This window comes from Schistocerca nitens, chromosome 6 (assembly GCF_023898315.1).
Source record: "Schistocerca nitens isolate TAMUIC-IGC-003100 chromosome 6, iqSchNite1.1, whole genome shotgun sequence".
NCBI lineage: Eukaryota > Metazoa > Arthropoda > Insecta > Orthoptera > Acrididae > Schistocerca > Schistocerca nitens.
The window spans coordinates 115545596-115562625 of record NC_064619.1 but is presented as its reverse complement, the minus strand read 5'-3'; the positions used below and the strand labels follow the sequence as shown (position 1 = coordinate 115562625).

Below are 17030 nucleotides of genomic sequence, written 5' to 3'. Positions count from 1 at the left end.
TCAAGGCCTCCGTGGCGCAATCGGCTAGCGCGTTCGGCTGTTAACCGAAAGGTTGGTGGTTCGAGCCCACCCGGGGGCGAAATCGTTTTAACCGGCACCGAGGTGAGGACATACGTCAACTTTGTTAGAGATACACAGCTAGCGTGACAATTTGGCTGTGTTTGAGTGATGCCACAGAGCCTTATACACATTCAGCCAAGTGACACTGTAGGTAAAAACATGGCCCTACACAGACGTTCTACTCTTTTCCTATTTATTCGTCATGTGTGCACTGCAGTAGAGCGACGCCCACTACAAAAGACGTATTCTTTACATTCAATTTCAGCGTATACGTCGCGACTGCCATATGACAGGGCCTGTCTCTCGATGTCGATTTGTATTTGGTGTCTCTTAAGTGTCGATCTGCAGTGGGCCGCTGTTGGCCGAGAGACGTGCAGTCGCCTTACATGAAGCCCCATGGGCAACGCCAGTGCCACTGTGGACAACAGCATACTGTAGCCAGAGAGAGGAGCCGAAAGGCGCATTTCGCAGTCGAGCCACGCTATCCCACAAGCTGTGCACTAGGACAGGATTGTGCAGACCGCAAACTTCTGGTGGCCCGACGCTCGTCGTCGATCGTAAGGGCGAAACAGTCAAGAGATTTGGAAAACGGCAATGTGGACACCCCCTGCAGCAGCTGTGTGCCAAATCCGATATCTGGTCGAGGGCTGCAAGATTCAGTATGATGAAGTGACAATTCGGGGATAGCTCACAAACGCTAAGCTGCCGCCTTCTTAGCTCAGTGGTAGAGCACTGGTCTCGTAAACCAGGGGTCGTGAGTTCGAACCTCACAGAAGGCATTCATTTTTTTAACCTTCCTGCAAGGAGCGGAGCTATCTCGAGCAGCATCTAACACATGGCAGTACACTGAATGAAAGGGATGTTCTACAGCCTATGAAAAGTATTCTACTGGCCTCAGAGGTTTTCTGAATGCATAGGCACAACAGTGGTTTGTATGCATTTTGTAGTATAATGTCATGCTTGGCGATGTCATTCGTGTACGAGCCTCGCTACAGTGTGCATGCACGTTATCCATGTGAAGAGGCGCAAGCAGATGCTACCATTCTGCGAGATTCCTGCAGAAGGTATACGAATTGCGTTGATATACAGAGCACAAGTGAGCCAAATTCAAGGCCTCCGTGGCGCAATCGGCTAGCGCGTTCGGCTGTTAACCGAAAGGTTGGTGGTTCGAGCCCACCCGGGGGCGAAATCGTTTTAACCGGCACCGAGGTGAGGACATACGTCAACTTTGTTAGAGATACACAGCTAGCGTGACAATTTGGCTGTGTTTGAGTGATGCCACAGAGCCTTATACACATTCAGCCAAGTGACACTGTAGGTAAAAACATGGCCCTACACAGACGTTCTACTCTTTTCCTATTTATTCGTCATGTGTGCACTGCAGTAGAGCGACGCCCACTACAAAAGACGTATTCTTTACATTCAATTTCAGCGTATACGTCGCGACTGCCATATGACAGGGCCTGTCTCTCGATGTCGATTTGTATTTGGTGTCTCTTAAGTGTCGATCTGCAGTGGGCCGCTGTTGGCCGAGAGACACGTATTCGTGTACGAGCCTCGCTACAGTGTGCATGCACGTTATCCATGTGAAGAGGCGCAAGCAGATGCTACCATTCTGCGAGATTCCTGCAGAAGGTATACGAATTGCGTTGATATACAGAGCACAAGTGAGCCAAATTCAAGGCCTCCGTGGCGCAATCGGCTAGCGCGTTCGGCTGTTAACCGAAAGGTTGGTGGTTCGAGCCCACCCGGGGGCGAAATCGTTTTAACCGGCACCGAGGTGAGGACATACGTCAACTTTGTTAGAGATACACAGCTAGCGTGACAATTTGGCTGTGTTTGAGTGATGCCACAGAGCCTTATACACATTCAGCCAAGTGACACTGTAGGTAAAAACATGGCCCTACACAGACGTTCTACTCTTTTCCTATTTATTCGTCATGTGTGCACTGCAGTAGAGCGACGCCCACTACAAAAGACGTATTCTTTACATTCAATTTCAGCGTATACGTCGCGACTGCCATATGACAGGGCCTGTCTCTCGATGTCGATTTGTATTTGGTGTCTCTTAAGTGTCGATCTGCAGTGGGCCGCTGTTGGCCGAGAGACGTGCAGTCGCCTTACATGAAGCCCCATGGGCAACGCCAGTGCCACTGTGGACAACAGCATACTGTAGCCAGAGAGAGGAGCCGAAAGGCGCATTTCGCAGTCGAGCCACGCTATCCCACAAGCTGTGCACTAGGACAGGATTGTGCAGACCGCAAACTTCTGGTGGCCCGACGCTCGTCGTCGATCGTAAGGGCGAAACAGTCAAGAGATTTGGAAAACGGCAATGTGGACACCCCCTGCAGCAGCTGTGTGCCAAATCCGATATCTGGTCGAGGGCTGCAAGATTCAGTATGATGAAGTGACAATTCGGGGAAAGCTCACAAACGCTAAGCTGCCGCCTTCTTAGCTCAGTGGTAGAGCACTGGTCTCGTAAACCAGGGGTCGTGAGTTCGAACCTCACAGAAGGCATTCATTTTTTTAACCTTCCTGCAAGGAGCGGAGCTATCTCGAGCAGCATCTAACACATGGCAGTACACTGAATGAAAGGGATGTTCTACAGCCTATGAAAAGTATTCTACTGGCCTCAGAGGTTTTCTGAATGCATAGGCACAACAGTGGTTTGTATGCATTTTGTAGTATAATGTCATGCTTGGCGATGTCATTCGTGTACGAGCCTCGCTACAGTGTGCATGCACGTTATCCATGTGAAGAGGCGCAAGCAGATGCTACCATTCTGCGAGATTCCTGCAGAAGGTATACGAATTGCGTTGATATACAGAGCACAAGTGAGCCAAATTCAAGGCCTCCGTGGCGCAATCGGCTAGCGCGTTCGGCTGTTAACCGAAAGGTTGGTGGTTCGAGCCCACCCGGGGGCGAAATCGTTTTAACCGGCACCGAGGTGAGGACATACGTCAACTTTGTTAGAGATACACAGCTAGCGTGACAATTTGGCTGTGTTTGAGTGATGCCACAGAGCCTTATACACATTCAGCCAAGTGACACTGTAGGTAAAAACATGGCCCTACACAGACGTTCTACTCTTTTCCTATTTATTCGTCATGTGTGCACTGCAGTAGAGCGACGCCCACTACAAAAGACGTATTCTTTACATTCAATTTCAGCGTATACGTCGCGACTGCCATATGACAGGGCCTGTCTCTCGATGTCGATTTGTATTTGGTGTCTCTTAAGTGTCGATCTGCAGTGGGCCGCTGTTGGCCGAGAGACGTGCAGTCGCCTTACATGAAGCCCCATGGGCAACGCCAGTGCCACTGTGGACAACAGCATACTGTAGCCAGAGAGAGGAGCCGAAAGGCGCATTTCGCAGTCGAGCCACGCTATCCCACAAGCTGTGCACTAGGACAGGATTGTGCAGACCGCAAACTTCTGGTGGCCCGACGCTCGTCGTCGATCGTAAGGGCGAAACAGTCAAGAGATTTGGAAAACGGCAATGTGGACACCCCCTGCAGCAGCTGTGTGCCAAATCCGATATCTGGTCGAGGGCTGCAAGATTCAGTATGATGAAGTGACAATTCGGGGATAGCTCACAAACGCTAAGCTGCCGCCTTCTTAGCTCAGTGGTAGAGCACTGGTCTCGTAAACCAGGGGTCGTGAGTTCGAACCTCACAGAAGGCATTCATTTTTTTAACCTTCCTGCAAGGAGCGGAGCTATCTCGAGCAGCATCTAACACATGGCAGTACACTGAATGAAAGGGATGTTCTACAGCCTATGAAAAGTATTCTACTGGCCTCAGAGGTTTTCTGAATGCATAGGCACAACAGTGGTTTGTATGCATTTTGTAGTATAATGACATGCTTGGCGATGTCATTCGTGTACGAGCCTCGCTACAGTGTGCATGCACGTTATCCATGTGAAGAGGCGCAAGCAGATGCTACCATTCTGCGAGATTCCTGCAGAAGGTATACGAATTGCGTTGATATACAGAGCACAAGTGAGCCAAATTCAAGGCCTCCGTGGCGCAATCGGCTAGCGCGTTCGGCTGTTAACCGAAAGGTTGGTGGTTCGAGCCCACCCGGGGGCGAAATCGTTTTAACCGGCACCGAGGTGAGGACATACGTCAACTTTGTTAGAGATACACAGCTAGCGTGACAATTTGGCTGTGTTTGAGTGATGCCACAGAGCCTTATACACATTCAGCCAAGTGACACTGTAGGTAAAAACATGGCCCTACACAGACGTTCTACTCTTTTCCTATTTATTCGTCATGTGTGCACTGCAGTAGAGCGACGCCCACTACAAAAGACGTATTCTTTACATTCAATTTCAGCGTATACGTCGCGACTGCCATATGACAGGGCCTGTCTCTCGATGTCGATTTGTATTTGGTGTCTCTTAAGTGTCGATCTGCAGTGGGCCGCTGTTGGCCGAGAGACGTGCAGTCGCCTTACATGAAGCCCCATGGGCAACGCCAGTGCCACTGTGGACAACAGCATACTGTAGCCAGAGAGAGGAGCCGAAAGGCGCATTTCGCAGTCGAGCCACGCTATCCCACAAGCTGTGCACTAGGACAGGATTGTGCAGACCGCAAACTTCTGGTGGCCCGACGCTCGTCGTCGATCGTAAGGGCGAAACAGTCAAGAGATTTGGAAAACGGCAATGTGGACACCCCCTGCAGCAGCTGTGTGCCAAATCCGATATCTGGTCGAGGGCTGCAAGATTCAGTATGATGAAGTGACAATTCGGGGATAGCTCACAAACGCTAAGCTGCCGCCTTCTTAGCTCAGTGGTAGAGCACTGGTCTCGTAAACCAGGGGTCGTGAGTTCGAACCTCACAGAAGGCATTCATTTTTTTAACCTTCCTGCAAGGAGCGGAGCTATCTCGAGCAGCATCTAACACATGGCAGTACACTGAATGAAAGGGATGTTCTACAGCCTATGAAAAGTATTCTACTGGCCTCAGAGGTTTTCTGAATGCATAGGCACAACAGTGGTTTGTATGCATTTTGTAGTATAATGTCATGCTTGGCGATGTCATTCGTGTACGAGCCTCGCTACAGTGTGCATGCACGTTATCCATGTGAAGAGGCGCAAGCAGATGCTACCATTCTGCGAGATTCCTGCAGAAGGTATACGAATTGCGTTGATATACAGAGCACAAGTGAGCCAAATTCAAGGCCTCCGTGGCGCAATCGGCTAGCGCGTTCGGCTGTTAACCGAAAGGTTGGTGGTTCGAGCCCACCCGGGGGCGAAATCGTTTTAACCGGCACCGAGGTGAGGACATACGTCAACTTTGTTAGAGATACACAGCTAGCGTGACAATTTGGCTGTGTTTGAGTGATGCCACAGAGCCTTATACACATTCAGCCAAGTGACACTGTAGGTAAAAACATGGCCCTACACAGACGTTCTACTCTTTTCCTATTTATTCGTCATGTGTGCACTGCAGTAGAGCGACGCCCACTACAAAAGACGTATTCTTTACATTCAATTTCAGCGTATACGTCGCGACTGCCATATGACAGGGCCTGTCTCTCGATGTCGATTTGTATTTGGTGTCTCTTAAGTGTCGATCTGCAGTGGGCCGCTGTTGGCCGAGAGACGTGCAGTCGCCTTACATGAAGCCCCATGGGCAACGCCAGTGCCACTGTGGACAACAGCATACTGTAGCCAGAGAGAGGAGCCGAAAGGCGCATTTCGCAGTCGAGCCACGCTATCCCACAAGCTGTGCACTAGGACAGGATTGTGCAGACCGCAAACTTCTGGTGGCCCGACGCTCGTCGTCGATCGTAAGGGCGAAACAGTCAAGAGATTTGGAAAACGGCAATGTGGACACCCCCTGCAGCAGCTGTGTGCCAAATCCGATATCTGGTCGAGGGCTGCAAGATTCAGTATGATGAAGTGACAATTCGGGGATAGCTCACAAACGCTAAGCTGCCGCCTTCTTAGCTCAGTGGTAGAGCACTGGTCTCGTAAACCAGGGGTCGTGAGTTCGAACCTCACAGAAGGCATTCATTTTTTTAACCTTCCTGCAAGGAGCGGAGCTATCTCGAGCAGCATCTAACACATGGCAGTACACTGAATGAAAGGGATGTTCTACAGCCTATGAAAAGTATTCTACTGGCCTCAGAGGTTTTCTGAATGCATAGGCACAACAGTGGTTTGTATGCATTTTGTAGTATAATGTCATGCTTGGCGATGTCATTCGTGTACGAGCCTCGCTACAGTGTGCATGCACGTTATCCATGTGAAGAGGCGCAAGCAGATGCTACCATTCTGCGAGATTCCTGCAGAAGGTATACGAATTGCGTTGATATACAGAGCACAAGTGAGCCAAATTCAAGGCCTCCGTGGCGCAATCGGCTAGCGCGTTCGGCTGTTAACCGAAAGGTTGGTGGTTCGAGCCCACCCGGGGGCGAAATCGTTTTAACCGGCACCGAGGTGAGGACATACGTCAACTTTGTTAGAGATACACAGCTAGCGTGACAATTTGGCTGTGTTTGAGTGATGCCACAGAGCCTTATACACATTCAGCCAAGTGACACTGTAGGTAAAAACATGGCCCTACACAGACGTTCTACTCTTTTCCTATTTATTCGTCATGTGTGCACTGCAGTAGAGCGACGCCCACTACAAAAGACGTATTCTTTACATTCAATTTCAGCGTATACGTCGCGACTGCCATATGACAGGGCCTGTCTCTCGATGTCGATTTGTATTTGGTGTCTCTTAAGTGTCGATCTGCAGTGGGCCGCTGTTGGCCGAGAGACGTGCAGTCGCCTTACATGAAGCCCCATGGGCAACGCCAGTGCCACTGTGGACAACAGCATACTGTAGCCAGAGAGAGGAGCCGAAAGGCGCATTTCGCAGTCGAGCCACGCTATCCCACAAGCTGTGCACTAGGACAGGATTGTGCAGACCGCAAACTTCTGGTGGCCCGACGCTCGTCGTCGATCGTAAGGGCGAAACAGTCAAGAGATTTGGAAAACGGCAATGTGGACACCCCCTGCAGCAGCTGTGTGCCAAATCCGATATCTGGTCGAGGGCTGCAAGATTCAGTATGATGAAGTGACAATTCGGGGATAGCTCACAAACGCTAAGCTGCCGCCTTCTTAGCTCAGTGGTAGAGCACTGGTCTCGTAAACCAGGGGTCGTGAGTTCGAACCTCACAGAAGGCATTCATTTTTTTAACCTTCCTGCAAGGAGCGGAGCTATCTCGAGCAGCATCTAACACATGGCAGTACACTGAATGAAAGGGATGTTCTACAGCCTATGAAAAGTATTCTACTGGCCTCAGAGGTTTTCTGAATGCATAGGCACAACAGTGGTTTGTATGCATTTTGTAGTATAATGTCATGCTTGGCGATGTCATTCGTGTACGAGCCTCGCTACAGTGTGCATGCACGTTATCCATGTGAAGAGGCGCAAGCAGATGCTACCATTCTGCGAGATTCCTGCAGAAGGTATACGAATTGCGTTGATATACAGAGCACAAGTGAGCCAAATTCAAGGCCTCCGTGGCGCAATCGGCTAGCGCGTTCGGCTGTTAACCGAAAGGTTGGTGGTTCGAGCCCACCCGGGGGCGAAATCGTTTTAACCGGCACCGAGGTGAGGACATACGTCAACTTTGTTAGAGATACACAGCTAGCGTGACAATTTGGCTGTGTTTGAGTGATGCCACAGAGCCTTATACACATTCAGCCAAGTGACACTGTAGGTAAAAACATGGCCCTACACAGACGTTCTACTCTTTTCCTATTTATTCGTCATGTGTGCACTGCAGTAGAGCGACGCCCACTACAAAAGACGTATTCTTTACATTCAATTTCAGCGTATACGTCGCGACTGCCATATGACAGGGCCTGTCTCTCGATGTCGATTTGTATTTGGTGTCTCTTAAGTGTCGATCTGCAGTGGGCCGCTGTTGGCCGAGAGACGTGCAGTCGCCTTACATGAAGCCCCATGGGCAACGCCAGTGCCACTGTGGACAACAGCATACTGTAGCCAGAGAGAGGAGCCGAAAGGCGCATTTCGCAGTCGAGCCACGCTATCCCACAAGCTGTGCACTAGGACAGGATTGTGCAGACCGCAAACTTCTGGTGGCCCGACGCTCGTCGTCGATCGTAAGGGCGAAACAGTCAAGAGATTTGGAAAACGGCAATGTGGACACCCCCTGCAGCAGCTGTGTGCCAAATCCGATATCTGGTCGAGGGCTGCAAGATTCAGTATGATGAAGTGACAATTCGGGGATAGCTCACAAACGCTAAGCTGCCGCCTTCTTAGCTCAGTGGTAGAGCACTGGTCTCGTAAACCAGGGGTCGTGAGTTCGAACCTCACAGAAGGCATTCATTTTTTTAACCTTCCTGCAAGGAGCGGAGCTATCTCGAGCAGCATCTAACACATGGCAGTACACTGAATGAAAGGGATGTTCTACAGCCTATGAAAAGTATTCTACTGGCCTCAGAGGTTTTCTGAATGCATAGGCACAACAGTGGTTTGTATGCATTTTGTAGTATAATGTCATGCTTGGCGATGTCATTCGTGTACGAGCCTCGCTACAGTGTGCATGCACGTTATCCATGTGAAGAGGCGCAAGCAGATGCTACCATTCTGCGAGATTCCTGCAGAAGGTATACGAATTGCGTTGATATACAGAGCACAAGTGAGCCAAATTCAAGGCCTCCGTGGCGCAATCGGCTAGCGCGTTCGGCTGTTAACCGAAAGGTTGGTGGTTCGAGCCCACCCGGGGGCGAAATCGTTTTAACCGGCACCGAGGTGAGGACATACGTCAACTTTGTTAGAGATACACAGCTAGCGTGACAATTTGGCTGTGTTTGAGTGATGCCACAGAGCCTTATACACATTCAGCCAAGTGACACTGTAGGTAAAAACATGGCCCTACACAGACGTTCTACTCTTTTCCTATTTATTCGTCATGTGTGCACTGCAGTAGAGCGACGCCCACTACAAAAGACGTATTCTTTACATTCAATTTCAGCGTATACGTCGCGACTGCCATATGACAGGGCCTGTCTCTCGATGTCGATTTGTATTTGGTGTCTCTTAAGTGTCGATCTGCAGTGGGCCGCTGTTGGCCGAGAGACGTGCAGTCGCCTTACATGAAGCCCCATGGGCAACGCCAGTGCCACTGTGGACAACAGCATACTGTAGCCAGAGAGAGGAGCCGAAAGGCGCATTTCGCAGTCGAGCCACGCTATCCCACAAGCTGTGCACTAGGACAGGATTGTGCAGACCGCAAACTTCTGGTGGCCCGACGCTCGTCGTCGATCGTAAGGGCGAAACAGTCAAGAGATTTGGAAAACGGCAATGTGGACACCCCCTGCAGCAGCTGTGTGCCAAATCCGATATCTGGTCGAGGGCTGCAAGATTCAGTATGATGAAGTGACAATTCGGGGATAGCTCACAAACGCTAAGCTGCCGCCTTCTTAGCTCAGTGGTAGAGCACTGGTCTCGTAAACCAGGGGTCGTGAGTTCGAACCTCACAGAAGGCATTCATTTTTTTAACCTTCCTGCAAGGAGCGGAGCTATCTCGAGCAGCATCTAACACATGGCAGTACACTGAATGAAAGGGATGTTCTACAGCCTATGAAAAGTATTCTACTGGCCTCAGAGGTTTTCTGAATGCATAGGCACAACAGTGGTTTGTATGCATTTTGTAGTATAATGTCATGCTTGGCGATGTCATTCGTGTACGAGCCTCGCTACAGTGTGCATGCACGTTATCCATGTGAAGAGGCGCAAGCAGATGCTACCATTCTGCGAGATTCCTGCAGAAGGTATACGAATTGCGTTGATATACAGAGCACAAGTGAGCCAAATTCAAGGCCTCCGTGGCGCAATCGGCTAGCGCGTTCGGCTGTTAACCGAAAGGTTGGTGGTTCGAGCCCACCCGGGGGCGAAATCGTTTTAACCGGCACCGAGGTGAGGACATACGTCAACTTTGTTAGAGATACACAGCTAGCGTGACAATTTGGCTGTGTTTGAGTGATGCCACAGAGCCTTATACACATTCAGCCAAGTGACACTGTAGGTAAAAACATGGCCCTACACAGACGTTCTACTCTTTTCCTATTTATTCGTCATGTGTGCACTGCAGTAGAGCGACGCCCACTACAAAAGACGTATTCTTTACATTCAATTTCAGCGTATACGTCGCGACTGCCATATGACAGGGCCTGTCTCTCGATGTCGATTTGTATTTGGTGTCTCTTAAGTGTCGATCTGCAGTGGGCCGCTGTTGGCCGAGAGACGTGCAGTCGCCTTACATGAAGCCCCATGGGCAACGCCAGTGCCACTGTGGACAACAGCATACTGTAGCCAGAGAGAGGAGCCGAAAGGCGCATTTCGCAGTCGAGCCACGCTATCCCACAAGCTGTGCACTAGGACAGGATTGTGCAGACCGCAAACTTCTGGTGGCCCGACGCTCGTCGTCGATCGTAAGGGCGAAACAGTCAAGAGATTTGGAAAACGGCAATGTGGACACCCCCTGCAGCAGCTGTGTGCCAAATCCGATATCTGGTCGAGGGCTGCAAGATTCAGTATGATGAAGTGACAATTCGGGGATAGCTCACAAACGCTAAGCTGCCGCCTTCTTAGCTCAGTGGTAGAGCACTGGTCTCGTAAACCAGGGGTCGTGAGTTCGAACCTCACAGAAGGCATTCATTTTTTTAACCTTCCTGCAAGGAGCGGAGCTATCTCGAGCAGCATCTAACACATGGCAGTACACTGAATGAAAGGGATGTTCTACAGCCTATGAAAAGTATTCTACTGGCCTCAGAGGTTTTCTGAATGCATAGGCACAACAGTGGTTTGTATGCATTTTGTAGTATAATGTCATGCTTGGCGATGTCATTCGTGTACGAGCCTCGCTACAGTGTGCATGCACGTTATCCATGTGAAGAGGCGCAAGCAGATGCTACCATTCTGCGAGATTCCTGCAGAAGGTATACGAATTGCGTTGATATACAGAGCACAAGTGAGCCAAATTCAAGGCCTCCGTGGCGCAATCGGCTAGCGCGTTCGGCTGTTAACCGAAAGGTTGGTGGTTCGAGCCCACCCGGGGGCGAAATCGTTTTAACCGGCACCGAGGTGAGGACATACGTCAACTTTGTTAGAGATACACAGCTAGCGTGACAATTTGGCTGTGTTTGAGTGATGCCACAGAGCCTTATACACATTCAGCCAAGTGACACTGTAGGTAAAAACATGGCCCTACACAGACGTTCTACTCTTTTCCTATTTATTCGTCATGTGTGCACTGCAGTAGAGCGACGCCCACTACAAAAGACGTATTCTTTACATTCAATTTCAGCGTATACGTCGCGACTGCCATATGACAGGGCCTGTCTCTCGATGTCGATTTGTATTTGGTGTCTCTTAAGTGTCGATCTGCAGTGGGCCGCTGTTGGCCGAGAGACGTGCAGTCGCCTTACATGAAGCCCCATGGGCAACGCCAGTGCCACTGTGGACAACAGCATACTGTAGCCAGAGAGAGGAGCCGAAAGGCGCATTTCGCAGTCGAGCCACGCTATCCCACAAGCTGTGCACTAGGACAGGATTGTGCAGACCGCAAACTTCTGGTGGCCCGACGCTCGTCGTCGATCGTAAGGCGAAACAGTCAAGAGATTTGGAAAACGGCAATGTGGACACCCCCTGCAGCAGCTGTGTGCCAAATCCGATATCTGGTCGAGGGCTGCAAGATTCAGTATGATGAAGTGACAATTCGGGGATAGCTCACAAACGCTAAGCTGCCGCCTTCTTAGCTCAGTGGTAGAGCACTGGTCTCGTAAACCAGGGGTCGTGAGTTCGAACCTCACAGAAGGCATTCATTTTTTTAACCTTCCTGCAAGGAGCGGAGCTATCTCGAGCAGCATCTAACACATGGCAGTACACTGAATGAAAGGGATGTTCTACAGCCTATGAAAAGTATTCTACTGGCCTCAGAGGTTTTCTGAATGCATAGGCACAACAGTGGTTTGTATGCATTTTGTAGTATAATGTCATGCTTGGCGATGTCATTCGTGTACGAGCCTCGCTACAGTGTGCATGCACGTTATCCATGTGAAGAGGCGCAAGCAGATGCTACCATTCTGCGAGATTCCTGCAGAAGGTATACGAATTGCGTTGATATACAGAGCACAAGTGAGCCAAATTCAAGGCCTCCGTGGCGCAATCGGCTAGCGCGTTCGGCTGTTAACCGAAAGGTTGGTGGTTCGAGCCCACCCGGGGGCGAAATCGTTTTAACCGGCACCGAGGTGAGGACATACGTCAACTTTGTTAGAGATACACAGCTAGCGTGACAATTTGGCTGTGTTTGAGTGATGCCACAGAGCCTTATACACATTCAGCCAAGTGACACTGTAGGTAAAAACATGGCCCTACACAGACGTTCTACTCTTTTCCTATTTATTCGTCATGTGTGCACTGCAGTAGAGCGACGCCCACTACAAAAGACGTATTCTTTACATTCAATTTCAGCGTATACGTCGCGACTGCCATATGACAGGGCCTGTCTCTCGATGTCGATTTGTATTTGGTGTCTCTTAAGTGTCGATCTGCAGTGGGCCGCTGTTGGCCGAGAGACGTGCAGTCGCCTTACATGAAGCCCCATGGGCAACGCCAGTGCCACTGTGGACAACAGCATAACTGTAGCCAGAGAGAGGAGCCGAAAGGCGCATTTCGCAGTCGAGCCACGCTATCCCACAAGCTGTGCACTAGGACAGGATTGTGCAGACCGCAAACTTCTGGTGGCCCGACGCTCGTCGTCGATCGTAAGGGCGAAACAGTCAAGAGATTTGGAAAACGGCAATGTGGACACCCCCTGCAGCAGCTGTGTGCCAAATCCGATATCTGGTCGAGGGCTGCAAGATTCAGTATGATGAAGTGACAATTCGGGGATAGCTCACAAACGCTAAGCTGCCGCCTTCTTAGCTCAGTGGTAGAGCACTGGTCTCGTAAACCAGGGGTCGTGAGTTCGAACCTCACAGAAGGCATTCATTTTTTTAACCTTCCTGCAAGGAGCGGAGCTATCTCGAGCAGCATCTAACACATGGCAGTACACTGAATGAAAGGGATGTTCTACAGCCTATGAAAAGTATTCTACTGGCCTCAGAGGTTTTCTGAATGCATAGGCACAACAGTGGTTTGTATGCATTTTGTAGTATAATGTCATGCTTGGCGATGTCATTCGTGTACGAGCCTCGCTACAGTGTGCATGCACGTTATCCATGTGAAGAGGCGCAAGCAGATGCTACCATTCTGCGAGATTCCTGCAGAAGGTATACGAATTGCGTTGATATACAGAGCACAAGTGAGCCAAATTCAAGGCCTCCGTGGCGCAATCGGCTAGCGCGTTCGGCTGTTAACCGAAAGGTTGGTGGTTCGAGCCCACCCGGGGGCGAAATCGTTTTAACCGGCACCGAGGTGAGGACATACGTCAACTTTGTTAGAGATACACAGCTAGCGTGACAATTTGGCTGTGTTTGAGTGATGCCACAGAGCCTTATACACATTCAGCCAAGTGACACTGTAGGTAAAAACATGGCCCTACACAGACGTTCTACTCTTTTCCTATTTATTCGTCATGTGTGCACTGCAGTAGAGCGACGCCCACTACAAAAGACGTATTCTTTACATTCAATTTCAGCGTATACGTCGCGACTGCCATATGACAGGGCCTGTCTCTCGATGTCGATTTGTATTTGGTGTCTCTTAAGTGTCGATCTGCAGTGGGCCGCTGTTGGCCGAGAGACGTGCAGTCGCCTTACATGAAGCCCCATGGGCAACGCCAGTGCCACTGTGGACAACAGCATACTGTAGCCAGAGAGAGGAGCCGAAAGGCGCATTTCGCAGTCGAGCCACGCTATCCCACAAGCTGTGCACTAGGACAGGATTGTGCAGACCGCAAACTTCTGGTGGCCCGACGCTCGTCGTCGATCGTAAGGGCGAAACAGTCAAGAGATTTGGAAAACGGCAATGTGGACACCCCCTGCAGCAGCTGTGTGCCAAATCCGATATCTGGTCGAGGGCTGCAAGATTCAGTATGATGAAGTGACAATTCGGGGAAAGCTCACAAACGCTAAGCTGCCGCCTTCTTAGCTCAGTGGTAGAGCACTGGTCTCGTAAACCAGGGGTCGTGAGTTCGAACCTCACAGAAGGCATTCATTTTTTTAACCTTCCTGCAAGGAGCGGAGCTATCTCGAGCAGCATCTAACACATGGCAGTACACTGAATGAAAGGGATGTTCTACAGCCTATGAAAAGTATTCTACTGGCCTCAGAGGTTTTCTGAATGCATAGGCACAACAGTGGTTTGTATGCATTTTGTAGTATAATGTCATGCTTGGCGATGTCATTCGTGTACGAGCCTCGCTACAGTGTGCATGCACGTTATCCATGTGAAGAGGCGCAAGCAGATGCTACCATTCTGCGAGATTCCTGCAGAAGGTATACGAATTGCGTTGATATACAGAGCACAAGTGAGCCAAATTCAAGGCCTCCGTGGCGCAATCGGCTAGCGCGTTCGGCTGTTAACCGAAAGGTTGGTGGTTCGAGCCCACCCGGGGGCGAAATCGTTTTAACCGGCACCGAGGTGAGGACATACGTCAACTTTGTTAGAGATACACAGCTAGCGTGACAATTTGGCTGTGTTTGAGTGATGCCACAGAGCCTTATACACATTCAGCCAAGTGACACTGTAGGTAAAAACATGGCCCTACACAGACGTTCTACTCTTTTCCTATTTATTCGTCATGTGTGCACTGCAGTAGAGCGACGCCCACTACAAAAGACGTATTCTTTACATTCAATTTCAGCGTATACGTCGCGACTGCCATATGACAGGGCCTGTCTCTCGATGTCGATTTGTATTTGGTGTCTCTTAAGTGTCGATCTGCAGTGGGCCGCTGTTGGCCGAGAGACGTGCAGTCGCCTTACATGAAGCCCCATGGGCAACGCCAGTGCCACTGTGGACAACAGCATACTGTAGCCAGAGAGAGGAGCCGAAAGGCGCATTTCGCAGTCGAGCCACGCTATCCCACAAGCTGTGCACTAGGACAGGATTGTGCAGACCGCAAACTTCTGGTGGCCCGACGCTCGTCGTCGATCGTAAGGGCGAAACAGTCAAGAGATTTGGAAAACGGCAATGTGGACACCCCCTGCAGCAGCTGTGTGCCAAATCCGATATCTGGTCGAGGGCTGCAAGATTCAGTATGATGAAGTGACAATTCGGGGAAAGCTCACAAACGCTAAGCTGCCGCCTTCTTAGCTCAGTGGTAGAGCACTGGTCTCGTAAACCAGGGGTCGTGAGTTCGAACCTCACAGAAGGCATTCATTTTTTTAACCTTCCTGCAAGGAGCGGAGCTATCTCGAGCAGCATCTAACACATGGCAGTACACTGAATGAAAGGGATGTTCTACAGCCTATGAAAAGTATTCTACTGGCCTCAGAGGTTTTCTGAATGCATAGGCACAACAGTGGTTTGTATGCATTTTGTAGTATAATGTCATGCTTGGCGATGTCATTCGTGTACGAGCCTCGCTACAGTGTGCATGCACGTTATCCATGTGAAGAGGCGCAAGCAGATGCTACCATTCTGCGAGATTCCTGCAGAAGGTATACGAATTGCGTTGATATACAGAGCACAAGTGAGCCAAATTCAAGGCCTCCGTGGCGCAATCGGCTAGCGCGTTCGGCTGTTAACCGAAAGGTTGGTGGTTCGAGCCCACCCGGGGGCGAAATCGTTTTAACCGGCACCGAGGTGAGGACATACGTCAACTTTGTTAGAGATACACAGCTAGCGTGACAATTTGGCTGTGTTTGAGTGATGCCACAGAGCCTTATACACATTCAGCCAAGTGACACTGTAGGTAAAAACATGGCCCTACACAGACGTTCTACTCTTTTCCTATTTATTCGTCATGTGTGCACTGCAGTAGAGCGACGCCCACTACAAAAGACGTATTCTTTACATTCAATTTCAGCGTATACGTCGCGACTGCCATATGACAGGGCCTGTCTCTCGATGTCGATTTGTATTTGGTGTCTCTTAAGTGTCGATCTGCAGTGGGCCGCTGTTGGCCGAGAGACGTGCAGTCGCCTTACATGAAGCCCCATGGGCAACGCCAGTGCCACTGTGGACAACAGCATACTGTAGCCAGAGAGAGGAGCCGAAAGGCGCATTTCGCAGTCGAGCCACGCTATCCCACAAGCTGTGCACTAGGACAGGATTGTGCAGACCGCAAACTTCTGGTGGCCCGACGCTCGTCGTCGATCGTAAGGGCGAAACAGTCAAGAGATTTGGAAAACGGCAATGTGGACACCCCCTGCAGCAGCTGTGTGCCAAATCCGATATCTGGTCGAGGGCTGCAAGATTCAGTATGATGAAGTGACAATTCGGGGATAGCTCACAAACGCTAAGCTGCCGCCTTCTTAGCTCAGTGGTAGAGCACTGGTCTCGTAAACCAGGGGTCGTGAGTTCGAACCTCACAGAAGGCATTCATTTTTTTAACCTTCCTGCAAGGAGCGGAGCTATCTCGAGCAGCATCTAACACATGGCAGTACACTGAATGAAAGGGATGTTCTACAGCCTATGAAAAGTATTCTACTGGCCTCAGAGGTTTTCTGAATGCATAGGCACAACAGTGGTTTGTATGCATTTTGTAGTATAATGTCATGCTTGGCGATGTCATTCGTGTACGAGCCTCGCTACAGTGTGCATGCACGTTATCCATGTGAAGAGGCGCAAGCAGATGCTACCATTCTGCGAGATTCCTGCAGAAGGTATACGAATTGCGTTGATATACAGAGCACAAGTGAGCCAAATTCAAGGCCTCCGTGGCGCAATCGGCTAGCGCGTTCGGCTGTTAACCGAAAGGTTGGTGGTTCGAGCCCACCCGGGGGCGAAATCGTTTTAACCGGCACCGAGGTGAGGACATACGTCAACT

General features: G+C 50.3%; 30 non-coding genes across 30 annotated transcripts; all 30 read left to right on the top strand.

The window, feature by feature from the left end:
- Window positions 1–5: 5 nt before the first annotated feature.
- On the top strand, window positions 6–79 carry Trnan-guu (transfer RNA asparagine (anticodon GUU)). The gene has a single exon. It is a non-coding gene; the product is annotated as a tRNA-Asn (tRNA).
- Window positions 80–767: 688 nt separating this feature from the next.
- Window positions 768–839, top strand: Trnat-cgu (transfer RNA threonine (anticodon CGU)). The gene has a single exon. It is a non-coding gene; the product is annotated as a tRNA-Thr (tRNA).
- A 333-nt stretch (window positions 840–1172) lies between these two features.
- On the top strand, window positions 1173–1246 carry Trnan-guu (transfer RNA asparagine (anticodon GUU)). Its single transcript has one exon. It is a non-coding gene; the product is annotated as a tRNA-Asn (tRNA).
- A 497-nt stretch (window positions 1247–1743) lies between these two features.
- On the top strand, window positions 1744–1817 carry Trnan-guu (transfer RNA asparagine (anticodon GUU)). Its single transcript has one exon. It is a non-coding gene; the product is annotated as a tRNA-Asn (tRNA).
- Window positions 1818–2505: 688 nt separating this feature from the next.
- On the top strand, window positions 2506–2577 carry Trnat-cgu (transfer RNA threonine (anticodon CGU)). The gene has a single exon. It is a non-coding gene; the product is annotated as a tRNA-Thr (tRNA).
- A 333-nt stretch (window positions 2578–2910) lies between these two features.
- Trnan-guu (transfer RNA asparagine (anticodon GUU)) lies at window positions 2911–2984 on the top strand. The gene has a single exon. It is a non-coding gene; the product is annotated as a tRNA-Asn (tRNA).
- Window positions 2985–3672: 688 nt separating this feature from the next.
- Window positions 3673–3744, top strand: Trnat-cgu (transfer RNA threonine (anticodon CGU)). The gene has a single exon. It is a non-coding gene; the product is annotated as a tRNA-Thr (tRNA).
- Window positions 3745–4077: 333 nt separating this feature from the next.
- Window positions 4078–4151, top strand: Trnan-guu (transfer RNA asparagine (anticodon GUU)). Its single transcript has one exon. It is a non-coding gene; the product is annotated as a tRNA-Asn (tRNA).
- A 688-nt stretch (window positions 4152–4839) lies between these two features.
- On the top strand, window positions 4840–4911 carry Trnat-cgu (transfer RNA threonine (anticodon CGU)). The gene has a single exon. It is a non-coding gene; the product is annotated as a tRNA-Thr (tRNA).
- Window positions 4912–5244: 333 nt separating this feature from the next.
- Trnan-guu (transfer RNA asparagine (anticodon GUU)) lies at window positions 5245–5318 on the top strand. Its single transcript has one exon. It is a non-coding gene; the product is annotated as a tRNA-Asn (tRNA).
- A 688-nt stretch (window positions 5319–6006) lies between these two features.
- Trnat-cgu (transfer RNA threonine (anticodon CGU)) lies at window positions 6007–6078 on the top strand. Its single transcript has one exon. It is a non-coding gene; the product is annotated as a tRNA-Thr (tRNA).
- Window positions 6079–6411: 333 nt separating this feature from the next.
- On the top strand, window positions 6412–6485 carry Trnan-guu (transfer RNA asparagine (anticodon GUU)). Its single transcript has one exon. It is a non-coding gene; the product is annotated as a tRNA-Asn (tRNA).
- A 688-nt stretch (window positions 6486–7173) lies between these two features.
- On the top strand, window positions 7174–7245 carry Trnat-cgu (transfer RNA threonine (anticodon CGU)). Its single transcript has one exon. It is a non-coding gene; the product is annotated as a tRNA-Thr (tRNA).
- A 333-nt stretch (window positions 7246–7578) lies between these two features.
- On the top strand, window positions 7579–7652 carry Trnan-guu (transfer RNA asparagine (anticodon GUU)). Its single transcript has one exon. It is a non-coding gene; the product is annotated as a tRNA-Asn (tRNA).
- Window positions 7653–8340: 688 nt separating this feature from the next.
- Window positions 8341–8412, top strand: Trnat-cgu (transfer RNA threonine (anticodon CGU)). Its single transcript has one exon. It is a non-coding gene; the product is annotated as a tRNA-Thr (tRNA).
- A 333-nt stretch (window positions 8413–8745) lies between these two features.
- On the top strand, window positions 8746–8819 carry Trnan-guu (transfer RNA asparagine (anticodon GUU)). The gene has a single exon. It is a non-coding gene; the product is annotated as a tRNA-Asn (tRNA).
- Window positions 8820–9507: 688 nt separating this feature from the next.
- On the top strand, window positions 9508–9579 carry Trnat-cgu (transfer RNA threonine (anticodon CGU)). Its single transcript has one exon. It is a non-coding gene; the product is annotated as a tRNA-Thr (tRNA).
- A 333-nt stretch (window positions 9580–9912) lies between these two features.
- Window positions 9913–9986, top strand: Trnan-guu (transfer RNA asparagine (anticodon GUU)). The gene has a single exon. It is a non-coding gene; the product is annotated as a tRNA-Asn (tRNA).
- A 688-nt stretch (window positions 9987–10674) lies between these two features.
- Trnat-cgu (transfer RNA threonine (anticodon CGU)) lies at window positions 10675–10746 on the top strand. Its single transcript has one exon. It is a non-coding gene; the product is annotated as a tRNA-Thr (tRNA).
- A 333-nt stretch (window positions 10747–11079) lies between these two features.
- Trnan-guu (transfer RNA asparagine (anticodon GUU)) lies at window positions 11080–11153 on the top strand. The gene has a single exon. It is a non-coding gene; the product is annotated as a tRNA-Asn (tRNA).
- Window positions 11154–11840: 687 nt separating this feature from the next.
- On the top strand, window positions 11841–11912 carry Trnat-cgu (transfer RNA threonine (anticodon CGU)). Its single transcript has one exon. It is a non-coding gene; the product is annotated as a tRNA-Thr (tRNA).
- Window positions 11913–12245: 333 nt separating this feature from the next.
- On the top strand, window positions 12246–12319 carry Trnan-guu (transfer RNA asparagine (anticodon GUU)). Its single transcript has one exon. It is a non-coding gene; the product is annotated as a tRNA-Asn (tRNA).
- A 689-nt stretch (window positions 12320–13008) lies between these two features.
- On the top strand, window positions 13009–13080 carry Trnat-cgu (transfer RNA threonine (anticodon CGU)). Its single transcript has one exon. It is a non-coding gene; the product is annotated as a tRNA-Thr (tRNA).
- A 333-nt stretch (window positions 13081–13413) lies between these two features.
- On the top strand, window positions 13414–13487 carry Trnan-guu (transfer RNA asparagine (anticodon GUU)). Its single transcript has one exon. It is a non-coding gene; the product is annotated as a tRNA-Asn (tRNA).
- Window positions 13488–14175: 688 nt separating this feature from the next.
- On the top strand, window positions 14176–14247 carry Trnat-cgu (transfer RNA threonine (anticodon CGU)). The gene has a single exon. It is a non-coding gene; the product is annotated as a tRNA-Thr (tRNA).
- A 333-nt stretch (window positions 14248–14580) lies between these two features.
- Window positions 14581–14654, top strand: Trnan-guu (transfer RNA asparagine (anticodon GUU)). Its single transcript has one exon. It is a non-coding gene; the product is annotated as a tRNA-Asn (tRNA).
- A 688-nt stretch (window positions 14655–15342) lies between these two features.
- On the top strand, window positions 15343–15414 carry Trnat-cgu (transfer RNA threonine (anticodon CGU)). The gene has a single exon. It is a non-coding gene; the product is annotated as a tRNA-Thr (tRNA).
- Window positions 15415–15747: 333 nt separating this feature from the next.
- Trnan-guu (transfer RNA asparagine (anticodon GUU)) lies at window positions 15748–15821 on the top strand. Its single transcript has one exon. It is a non-coding gene; the product is annotated as a tRNA-Asn (tRNA).
- Window positions 15822–16509: 688 nt separating this feature from the next.
- Trnat-cgu (transfer RNA threonine (anticodon CGU)) lies at window positions 16510–16581 on the top strand. The gene has a single exon. It is a non-coding gene; the product is annotated as a tRNA-Thr (tRNA).
- Window positions 16582–16914: 333 nt separating this feature from the next.
- Window positions 16915–16988, top strand: Trnan-guu (transfer RNA asparagine (anticodon GUU)). Its single transcript has one exon. It is a non-coding gene; the product is annotated as a tRNA-Asn (tRNA).
- Window positions 16989–17030: the final 42 nt, after the last annotated feature.